The 12,420-nt window shown below is 37.7% G+C and overlaps 1 long non-coding RNA gene across 2 annotated transcripts; it reads right to left on the minus strand.

Moving 5' to 3' along the window:
• Window positions 1-1,343: 1,343 nt before the first annotated feature.
• Window positions 1,344-3,311, minus strand: LOC110146698 (uncharacterized). 2 transcript variants are annotated; one of them, XR_002316614.2, is made up of 2 exons: window positions 3,176-3,311; window positions 1,344-1,708 (listed from the first exon to the last, which is right to left on the minus strand). It is a non-coding gene; the product is annotated as an uncharacterized lncRNA (long non-coding RNA). The 2 variants fall into 2 exon arrangements; XR_011487564.1 differs by having other exon boundaries at window positions 3,103-3,311.
• Between the last annotated feature and the right edge of the window lie 9,109 nt (window positions 3,312-12,420).

A 12,420-nucleotide genomic window follows, 5' to 3' on the forward strand; every position in this document is an offset into this window, starting at 1 on the left:
ATTTAATATGCCTTGTGAATCTCCAAGTGTTTATATAGTATGAAAATGAAAGTAAAGTGAAAGTTGCTCGATCGTGTCTGACTCTCTGTGACTCCATGGACTATACAGTCCATGGAATTCTCTGAGCCAGAATACTGGAGTGGGTAGCCTTTCCCTTCTCCAGGGGACCTTCCCAACCCAGGGATTGAACCCAGGTCTCCCTCATTGCAGGCGAATTCTTTACCACCTGAGCCACAAGGGAAATTGTGTCCAACTCTTTGCAACCCCATGAACTGTAGACTACCGGGCTCCTCCATCCATGGGACTTTCCAGGCAAGAGTACTGGAGTGGGTTGCCATTTCCTTCTCCAATATAGTGTGAAGCATTTGCCAAATACATAGGAACATGGGGTTCTGTGATCATATTAAGACTAGTGTTTTGAGGAGCACACTTTGGGAAAGACTAATGTAGTAGTTCCTTATGCCTAGGATAACTGCTATTTCATGTGAATTTACTCGAGCTGGAGACTTAGAGTAAGGAAATGCTACCTAATAAAGGGAGTGCCAGCATCAGTTATTGAAAATTAATGAGTAATGGCATTGTGTTTATCACTTAAAGTTGTCACTGAGGCAGCTTCAGTTCACTGTACTAGGTGAATGAGATATGAATAAATAAGATACCTTGTGTGTGGAGATTGTGGTGAAGTTTGGGGAAAAAAATACAGAAATTAGTCATTTCAATATAATGATGTAATTGCCAGGACTGAGGCATATGTAAGATAGAACAGAAGCTCAGAGAAGGGACACTTAAGCCAGCCTGGGCATTCAGGGGATACTTTCTTAAGGAGATGATGCCATAACTGACTCTTTCGGTAAAAATTTGTTTATTTGGCTGAGTTGGGTCTTAGTTACATCATGCAAGATCTTTCCTTGCATTGCATGGACTCTAGTTGAGGCATGCATGCTCAGTTGCTCTGCAGCATGTGGGATCTCAGTTCCCTCACTAGGTATTGAATTCATATCCTCTGCATTGCAAGACAGATTCTTAACCACTGGACCACTGGGGAAGTCCACACCATAACTTACTCTTAATGAAAAGTGGGAGTTAACCACATGGAGGGTGAAGAGAGGGAGCTTCCAGGCAGAACATTACAACCATAAGCATAGATGAGGGAAACTGGGGAGCTACAAGCATTTGATTTTTGGTATTACAGATGGAATAATCTGAAAAAGTATCACTTTAGAAGAAGACAGTGTAGCATTTGGGAGAGGAGAGGGCTAGTAGAGTGCTTGGGATATAGCGCAACCACTTCACTCAGCTACGCATAAAACACTCAGGCCATGACCAACACCAACACCTTTAGATGCAGGAAAGTTTTTTATTTTTTTTAATTATGTCAAAGCAAAACACACCTAGAAGGGCCTCAAATGACTAAATTTGGGTCTGTAACAGAAGAGAAGAGCAGCGATGGTCTTCTACAGCAGTGAGAGGCTTCTGGGAGGAAGATGATGCCTCTCACTCTAGCTCATTATGCTGTAGCTGGCAGTCTGAGCAGAGATGTGCTTCCCTGGATAGCAGCTCATTAGCAAAAGAAGAACTCTGACATTAGTTAAAATGTTGATAGATGTGACAGGTGGTGTGAAGACGAGATGGTGTTGTCAAATTGGAGTGGGAGCCCTCCGGCCTCGTGCCTTGCTTTATATAACCAGTTTATGCAGCATGTATTAAACTGTTAAAAAGAGAGTCTTTGTTGAGTAAAACATACTAGGAAAGTACAGATTACATTTTGTGGACTGAAACGAAGTCTGATATTAAAAAAATTTCCTTATACTTAGTGCTTGTAAATATCCAAATCTATTATTTGACTTTATCTCAGGTCTTTTTGGTTATACATAGCATAGTTATTCTCTCTGATCTTCAAATTCTCTATTTGATCCCTTTTATCTGCCTAAAAATATGCCTTGGGATCCTCCATCAGGGAACAATGGGAAAAAAAAAACACCAAAGTAGAAACAATAAGAAAATCTTTCCTCGATCCAAGATCTTTTTGAATTACCATACAATCTTCTCTTTCTCTCATCATCTTTGATTGGCTGAAAAAGGTTTTCATTCACTGATCATCATTTCCAAACCATGTGCTCACTTTAAAAGTCTGCAATATAGCACTGTTTATAATAGCTAGGACATGGAAGCAACCTAGATGCCCATCAGCAGACGAATGGATAAGGAAGCTGTGGTACATATACACCATGGAATATTACTCAGCCGTTAAAAAGAATTCATTTGAATCAGTTCTAATGAGATGGATGAAACTGGAGCCCATTATACAGAGTGAAGTAAGCCAGAAAGATAAAGAACATTACAGCATACTAACACATATATATGGAATTTAGAAAAGATGGTAATGATAACCCTATATGTAAAACAGAAAAAGAGACACAGATGTACAGAACAGACTTTTGGACTCTGTGGGAGAAGGAGAGGGTGGGATGTTTCGAGAGAACAGCATGTATATTACCTATAGTGAAACAGATCACCAGCCCAGGTGGGATGCATGAGACAAGTGCTTGGGCTTGGTGCACTGGGAAGACCCAGAGGAATCAGGTGGAGAGGGAAGTGGGAGGGGGGATCGGGATGGGGAATACATGTAGATCCATGGCTGATTCATGTTAATGTATGACAAAACCCACTGCAATGTTGTGAAGTAATTAACCTCCAACTAATAAAAATAACTGAAAAAAAAAGAAACAATAAATAAATAAGTAAATAAATAAATAAAAGTCTGCAATATAGTTTTAGTTTCTAGCACTGTAAAGAGACAGCTCTTTCAGAGATCCTCAGTGACTTCCTACTTCCTACTAAGCAAATCTGACAGCTATTTAGTTTTTAAAAAAAATTTCATTGTTTATTCTCCATAATCTTTCCATGCCTGTAGCACCACTGAAACTATAGTATTCTTGAAACACTCTGCTTCTTTGTATTTAGTGGGTTTGTGTATATACACTTGTTTTTCCTTTAAGGACTTGGATTGCAACCCAAGTTACTGTGTTACTTGGGGGCACATTATTTAACTTTTCTGAGCTTCAGTTTTCTCACGTCTAAAAAGAAAAAGATAATACCGACCTGATAGAGTTGACTCAAAGATTAAAATTAGGTAACCTATATAATATCATTATCACAGTAGTAGATACTCAACAAATATTGGTCCTTTTCTGAAACTGGACACCAGAAATTCTGCCTCAGCCACCATAGAAGAATCAGCAATTTTTATTACAGCATTTTCCAGGTGGCCATGTATTCCTATGCGTGGCCATCTCTTCTTGTTGCTTGCTTCTACATTTTGGTTTATGACATCATCAAAACCTATGTCACAATTCTGCACCACAGCTACAAAGGAATATGGGAAATACAGCTTTTAGCTTTCCAACCTTTGCAACAGAAGAATAAAAATGAAAATGGGAGTAGAATGGTTTAAATTTAAGCAATTTACCTACCTGCCACATCTAGCTTGGATTCTTGCTCATCATCATTACAGTATCAAATATAGAAATGATATTGTGTATCAAAAAGACTCACACAAGCCCCAGCTCTGCCCTCTTGGCACTTTAAATCAAGTGTATAAACACTGATATAGATAAGCACATATAGAAGCCGTGTAGACAGGTAGCAGAGATGTAGATTGCTGATAGATGGTCCAACATTATCAAGTGTTAAGCACATTTGAAAATTAGGTTTAGAGACAGAATTGGGAGGAAATTTTCATCTCGTTTTGAAGTGGTTCTGGAGGAAAAGTCTATGGAGGCTGTGGGATTTCAGAAAATGTTTGGCTAAGGGAAGAGCATGATGGAGAAGATGAAGGGTGTGTGAAAGAACGGAGCATATAATAAGCAGGACTCGGGAGACATGTCAGAAACTGAAGTTTGAGGCTTGGGCCCAAAGTGCACCTGGCCTGTGAGTAGAGGAAATTGACTCGGGGTATAGAATGGCTTATGGGAAGCCTGGTCCTTTAAAGTTTTTCGGGAGTATTCCTATTACCTATCCTCTCTGAGAACTGATCAAGTCAGGTAATTCTTAAGGGAATGAATTCTCCAGCAGTTGTGAAGGGTAACATGATGAATGTTTCCCACACATTCCCACTGAAGCGGCTCTGTGGGTCTGGGCTTCACTGCATTTCAAGACATTTGTGTTGGTCCAGTTTTGCCACCTGATGGGATGGGAAGAAGCACGATCTCATTACCCATGAGCTGCTGCCAAGCAACCTCTTTTCCAGATATTGCAGCTGTATGTATCAAGCTCTTCTCTGTTGCTTTCTGCATCAACACTTTAATTTATCATGTTCAGTTCCATGGGGACAGTTTGGCTTTATCTCCAATAAAATGGTGATAATTGAGCTTTCTGCCTGCCTGTAAGTGTACCAAGAGCAGTGAGAAAACATAAGGTACAGATGCAGTAGAAGAAACCTACAACTGCAGCATGTGTTTGTCTTGTTCTCAGCCTATTCTTTAAATAAATCACAAAAGGTCCCCTTCTTAACCAGCAGCCCATTGAGGATGGATAAAATGTATGCTTTTATTCCCTGGATGGATAACAGAGCCCCTTTATTCCCTCTGTTTCCTATATTTCCTAACTTTCCCCCACAACATCTACTCCTTAGTAATTTTTGATTTTGTTTCTGTTTTTGATTTTGCTATTTATTTTGCTCTAGATGATTACAAATCTAAGCTGGGTTGTGAAGAGTGGTTATTTAAAATATAGTCCATGAAATAAGCTACCAGTCCTTAAACCATGTGTTACTAACTTGAGATGGAATGAAGAGCTTGCTCCAGAATATGTCAACTACCTTACTAACAACTACCAACTAACTTACTAATATTGTTTAGCTCAGCTGACATTTATTGTTTTGGAAGCAAAATTTATTGATGAAGGAAGCAATGCATTAATTTTTGGTGCAAGTTCTTTGTCTTATTCCAGGCTTCCCAAGTGGCACAATGGTAAAGAACCCACATGCCAGTGCCGGAGATGCAAGAGATGTTGGTTTGATCCCTGGTTCGGGAAGATCCTCTGGAGTAGGATATGACAACCCACTCCATTTCCCATTCTCGCCTGGAAAATTCCATAGACAGAGGAGCTTGGCAGGCTACAGTCTGCAGGGTCACAAAGAGTTGGACACAACTGAGCAACTAACTACAAGGACACAGCACCTATCCTTGTCCTATGACAGACTGGCATTTTGAACAGAACTGATATAAATTTATATCAGTAAATTGTTTTGCAGAATTTTCTACTAAAGTTAGACCACTATAAATATGAAGTGACAATTTAGAACCCATATTAGCTATATTAATTACTTTGGACTCTGTAAAGCATCATTTTCCAGGATAATACCTCAGGGAGAATGGAATGAAACACCAAAGGAATCTCAATGTACTGGGCAAAGATACTGAGTCCAAGGCAGTCTGTTGAGATGGGGCACTCTTTTTTCTTTTTTTCTATTTTTCATACCCCACTTAACATAGCATCTCATAGAAGAGACCGCATAAGGTAGACACTCACAAACAACTTACTGAATGCAATCTTCTCTTTTTCAAGTTACATTTTTTCTGTGTCATGTTTAAAGAAATTTAAACTACTCAAGTTTTGGCTGGAGTTTCTGCAGCATGTCTGTGAGCATGCAGTGACTTGAATCCCTGACAACACCTTCTCACCCATTGCGAGAGGAGGCCTGATGAGGCTCGTGCCCTTTGCAGAAGGCATCCTTGATTCATCGTCTACTCAGTGTAAGATAGATGTTTCCATCAGAAAACTTTTCTGTTTTCTCTTTCTAACATTTGACTTCCAAGCAAGAATCACAGGTGCCCTTAACCCCCTGTTTTACCCTCTCCCCAGTGATTTTTTTAAAAACTTAATTTAAAGTCAGCATGCTGAGACTCTGAAAATTCTTTTATAGAAAACCCCAAACTCTAGCAGAGTAGGAAAAAAAAAAAAACTTGACAAAGTAAAATAATCAATTGCAAGTTGGTGAACCTTTAAAAAGTATTAATTCAATTGGATAAACTGCAGTTAAATAACTTTCATCAAGCAAACTGGGTTAGGTGGTTAAAAGCAAGGAAAAAAATTCTAAAAACATACAGTGGGTAGTAGTTTATGTGTCAAGAAAAACTGAGAGAATTTTTGAAGCTCTGATGTCTAGCAGATAGCACTTAAATCATTTTTCTCCAAACTTCAGTCATAATACTTCAAAGAGTTATAGCCATAATACAAATTTTTAGACTAAGAAGTGGTGTTTGAAGTTATTTTATAGGATTTTGCTGTAAGGGTTCCAATTGATTTGTAGTAAGATAAAAGAAGAAAACTTTATTTTCGAAGCTTTGTCGGAAAAAGCTTCCCTTCCATTGGTCGTTCTGCCAATATGCCTGCAGGGTATGATGATGTAGACACTGATATTATATGCCTATATGAACTGAGCAGGCTTACACCTCCTGCTGTTTGTGTTATGGTTAAAATCTGTCACAAAACTAGTGGTGATTTATTAAATGTTTAATGAAGTAAGACAAAAACTTCAATAACTACAAACAGAAAAGTAGAACATCACATTAAAATATAATAATACATATTACGTTTCTCTTCTTCTTCTGAATTTTCACTTGCTAAAAATGATAAGGGCGCATTTGGAAATCTAGACAGCATAAAAAGAATATTGAGAAGCACCTACTCATGTTAACAAAGGGTATGCTTCAGTTTCATTCTTTGCTTTCATTTTTTTCTCCATAAGCTAGAAAAAACTCTGTCCCCACACAACAGAGAATTATGCAAACCTTTCTTACTAATAGCTTCTTTGCTAAACTTTCTATTAACAGTATATAAAATACTTCACTATCCATGCAGAACTAGATGACAGATTTGAAGTGTGGGGTTAGTGCTGCATCAGTTTTATGGAAGTCTATTTAAATATCACTCTAATAAACTTTCACAAAGTTCATAAATATGAAACAGTATGACAATACACAATTATAGGCATATCTGAAAATTGTCTTTTAAAAATATTCTATTTTTTCCTTCCACTTTAGAGTCTAGGATACCATTTTAATTGAAAGAAAGGACGTGTTTACATTGCTTACCTAGCTGCCTGTATGTCTCAAGCTAATGTCTATTCTGTGTGTGTGTGTATGTATGAACAGGGTAGTTGCTATTTTCATTATATTATTATATTATATTTATAACTTTCTTCTTGTTATATATTTTACTCCTCTCATTTCTTCTTTCTCTCCTTCCTTCTCTATCTCTCCTCTAAACTATTTAATGGATTTGTAGTATCAAATGATTCCTTGTGTTTATTGATTCTGATTTACTTAATCCTTGTAATGGAGATTTATAGTCTAAGTGAAGGTGGAATTTTGAAAATGCAGAAATATTGATTTTGTTATAAGCATAAAATTCCAACCTAACTATATGAACATCTTGTTTGCATTAAAATTTCTAAAAGGTCTTGCCATTTATGTTATCTGATATAGCCTGGCTTACTAGAGGGTCATTTCTCTGTAGACTTGGTTGATATAAGTTTAAGGATATACCCAATAAAATAATTAAATGATCTTTTTGGAAGAGGGATGACCTAACAATTAATTGATTGGCTAAATTTTTCACTTCTTAACTGTCCTTCTCCAAATTCTTGGGTTCCCAGGTGGCACCAGTAGTAAAGAGCCTGCCTGCCAAGGCAGGAGACATACAAGATGAGGGTTTGATCCCTGGGTTGGTTGATCCTCCTGGAGGAGGGCATGGCAACCTACTCCAGTATTCTTGTCTGGAGAATTCCCACGGACAAAGGAGCCTGGCAGGCTACAGTCCACGGGGTTGCAAAGAGTTGGACATGACAGAAGCAATTTAACATGCACACACATGGTGAATCTATATAGGTTTAGCTTCTAAAGTTTTGTTTCATTCACTCATTCATTCACTTATTCATCCATCCATCAATCCATCCATTCATATTCATTCACATAATGTTATTTGAACCCTACTTTGCATGTCCTATAGAAAACACTAGGAAAATAGCAATGATAAAAACAGATATGGTCCCTGCCTTCATGGAATTTATAGTCTTGTTAAGGAGATAACAAAAAGCAAAATAATTAAAAAGTTGCAATGGGTTCTATGGAAGAAACAAAGTGCTTTTATTATAAATCTTGAAATTCTTTCAGATCCATTGAAATAAAGTGATGTGTAAAGGCTGACTGAACAACAAAGTGACTCATCACACAGTTACATCTGACCAAATAACTCAAATAATTTTTATGAGTATCATTATTTCAGTTATATTGGCATATCAAATAAAATTAACCATGGAAAAATCAGAGCAATTCATCACTTACTGATCTAAGAACTATTGGTCTGGTATAAACGTTTTTAAAATAAAAAACCCAGATTTTATAGCTATTTCTTTCTGGATTCAGTATTTCTTGATATTTCCAAGTTTCACCATTTTAAGCAACTTGACTTTAAACAAAATTATTGTCACTTAAAAATTAGAACTTGAACTATTTTCCATTTAAAAATGAACATTGTGTACTGTTGGGAATATAAATTGGCACAGCCACTATGGAAAACAGTATGAAATTTCCTTAAAAACCTAAAAATAGAGATAGCATATTATCCAGCAATCCCATTCCTGGGTATATATTTAAAGAAAACAAAAACATTAATTTGAAAAGATGTATGTACCCCAATTGTTCATAGCAGCATTATTTGCAGTTGCCAAGATATGAAGACAACTTAAATGTCCCTTCACAGATGAATGGACAAAGAAGATGTACATTCCGTGTGGCGCTTCCTCATGGCTCAGTGGTAAAGAATCCCCTTGCAATGCAGGAGACGCAGGTTTGATCCCTGCGTTGGGACGATCCCCTGCAGAAGGAAATAGCAACCCACTCTAGTACTCTTACCTGGGAAATCCCATGGACAAAGGAGCCTGGTGGGCTACAGTTCATGGGGTTGCAAAGAGTTGGACACAACTTAGCAACTGAACAACAATAACAAAACATTCCATGGAGTGAAATATTACTCAGCTATAAAAAAGAATGAAAAATTTGCCATTTTCATCAATATGGATGGTCCTTGAGGGTATAACTCTTAGTGAAATAAGTCAGACAGAGAAAGAGAAATACTGTGTCTTTTAATTTACATGTGGAATCTAAAAAAGAAAAGAAACAGGTGGTTATAATAAAACAGAAACAGACTCATGGGTATAGAGGAAAAACTAGTGGTTACTAGTGAGAGGGGTTGAGGCAGGGGCAAAATGAGGGAAGGAGATTGAGAGATCCAAACTCCTAGATATAAATAAGATGCAAAGTACAATAGTGCATATATTTTACAATAACTTTATATGGAGAATAATCTATAAAAATGTCAAAAAAGTATTTTGTGCACCTGAAACTAATATAATAATAGTAAGTCAACTATACTTAAAAACATGAACCTTGGCTATGGGATGGGGAGGGAGGTGGGAGAGGGGTTCAGGATGGGGAGTGCATGTAAATCCATGGCTGATTCATGTCAATGTATGGCAAAAACCACTACAGTATTGTAAAGTAATTAGCCTACAACTAATAAAAATAATTGGGAAAAAAAAACATGAGCCTTGGAAATCACTTTATAGTTTATAATAATGAATAATTATATTTTTTCCTTTAATTCTTCCCCAAAGATAGAACCATGTACTATCTATAGATAGTTTGGGCATAATCTAGTATATTTAGGTGTACATACATCTCATGTTTATAAAAATGCTTTGGCCATCATATTGGGCAGTAAACTTGCACATCAGCTGAGGAGTAGAGTGCTGGCATGGGCAGCCTGCTCATAGGCCTGGCTTCCAGCTCCGACTGTCCTACAACTCTGTAAAACTGGAGAGAAGTAAATTCACCCAACTCAACAGATACTCAACAAGAGTTTATTTAGTCTATGCCATTCAAATCTTTACAAAAATTGAACTGTCTTTAAGAACATTGCCATTTATTTCTGAGGGGAAAAGATAATTTCATTAGTAATACATGATGGAATAAAATAAGAGTCATAAAGAAGAATCAACCAGGAAGTAGCATTATTCAAATGATATATAAGTCATAGGGAGAAGAATAAATCTGGAAAAGCTCCACATAGGAGCTGGCATGCAAAACAGGCCTTGAAAGTACATAAAATTGCAGTGAGCAAAGATGAATAAATGATTTCCAGGGAGATAGCTCACCATGAACAAAGGAATGGAGGCAGGAAAGTATGTGTCAACTTCCCTGACTTGGAATCGTACACGCAACAGAATAAAACATTTTGAACCTCTCTTCTCCCTTAGTATTTCAGTATTCCCTTTTCTTCCTCATGTGATCAAATTTTAAAATTGCTTTTCAGATTCTTCTCTGAATCCAATTGTCCTACCCCAATGCAAAGGAGTGCAGAACCAGTTTTGATAAAATGCCCTACACATAGGTGCTCAATAAATATTTGTCCAATAAATGAATAAAAGAACGAATCTCTGCTCCCCATCCCCTCCTCCCCTGCTTTCCAGTCTCTTCTCTTTGGCCCTGAGAAACCAGCAGCTCAAAGGTCTTAGAAGAAAAGTGATTCAGACAAGTTCTTTTAAAGTGGGACCTCTTAGCTCTCAGTTCCCATGTAAGGTACCTAACTTGCGGCAGCCGTGGGTTATGCTAAAGGAGGATCACCCCCTTGACCTGAGGTGCTTCTCAGTGAAGCTGGGAAAGTTTGCAGTTCATCCTCTGTTTCCTTTGTCGCTGCCTGTGGCTACTGTGGAGATAGTTGAGGGTGCTACCGCAAAAGCAGGCTAGCCAAGGGGGGAAACAAAGGCACTGGTCTTGGGGGAGTTCTAATCCACTCATTTAAGAAAACAGAGATCTCCAGCTTCCTAGGGTTGCAGGGTTACTTTCACCTGGAATCTCATTCCGTCAGCATGGTTTCGTGTCCTCCACTTGTCTTACAGGATAATTCTGCACCATAATAGAGCAGACAGATGCCCAGAGAGGCTAATGGCTTTTTAAAAATCATTTTGGGTTTTTTTTTTTTTTTTTTGGTAATACCCTATTGCAATGTTTCTAAAAATTTTAAACTATCTTAATTTGTTTTTAATCTTCCACCCCAAAATTATTTTCACCACGTTTAATCAAATTTCAAAAAAGAGAGTAGACTTGAGGAATTGTAGACCTTGGTGATGATGTCCCTCTTCTTGGCTGGGGATACCATGTCAAGGTTCCTGTCCTGCCAGCATGTCACAGTGCGGCCAGGAGAGGCATTTGCTGTTTGCCATCCTCTCTGTGGGGTTCTCACCAAGCATTACCGAGAACAACTTATTCCTCCATTTCCTTTTCAGACAACACTGGGGATCTGAATGGGTACACTGCTAGCATTCCCCATACCAAGCACCATACTCAAACAATTGGAGCTCAAGACACTCACATTATATGTTGGCACACATTATTGGTATCTGCAGGTACTTTTGTGCCTTGTTAGGAGGTGGAATTTTAGAAAGGTGTCACACTGCTTTTAAATACTTTCTGTGATTCACAGATTCATTGTAATAATCACCCAAATCGACAGACAGTAAAATTTCAACTTTAATTTGCTTAGCAGTCATGGAAGATAACACAGTGTGAAAAATTCCTCTCAATAAGCTATAATTGTTTTGTTATACCCATGCATTACTCTTCTCAGAGAAGGAAGAAATCTGTAACAAGACAGCCTGTTGAGCCTGCTAAATGAGAAAAATGAAGCTTAATTAAAAGATCTATCTTTCAATAAGGGAATTATATTTGTGTGTGTGCATCTGTGCACATGTGTGTGTGTGTGTATTCTTTCCTCATTGTGAACTATTCTGAGATAAATATTCCAATCATACTTTTACATTATAATTATCTACAAATGACCAATGACATGCTAGGTTTTATCACATAACTTATGTTGCTATATTTTACTTTGCCTGTGTCAATAGGAAATGCAGCAGAAAAAATGGTTGACCAGCTATTTTGGAAATCCAGAGCTACATTAATTCAAGTCAGAAACATCCACTGCTGGGCTAAGAATGCAAATCTACATACCCGTGTTCTTACTGCTTAGTCCACAGGACATCTAGTGGTAAGCAGCGCAGTAGCAGCATGCTTACTGAGGCCCCTGTTAGCATTTTCCATCGCCAGTACACTTCTTCAGGGATGCCAATGTTTCCTTTATTGCATTTCTGGGGAAACAGAAGACTGGCTGGCTGTCCCAACTGCAATTTTTTTTTAATAGAAAACAAATACAAGCTCATCAGTCAGATTCAAACAATCAAATGATGTTTCTCTAATTTGAGTGGAAAGAGAATTTCAAAAGAAATGTATATATGAACTACAGCTTATTACAAATGCAGTTAAGTTTTAAATTTTGGTGATGTGTGAATCTCATGGG

The sequence above is a fragment of the Odocoileus virginianus genome, chromosome 5 (assembly GCF_023699985.2).
Source record: "Odocoileus virginianus isolate 20LAN1187 ecotype Illinois chromosome 5, Ovbor_1.2, whole genome shotgun sequence".
Lineage (NCBI taxonomy): Eukaryota > Metazoa > Chordata > Mammalia > Artiodactyla > Cervidae > Odocoileus > Odocoileus virginianus.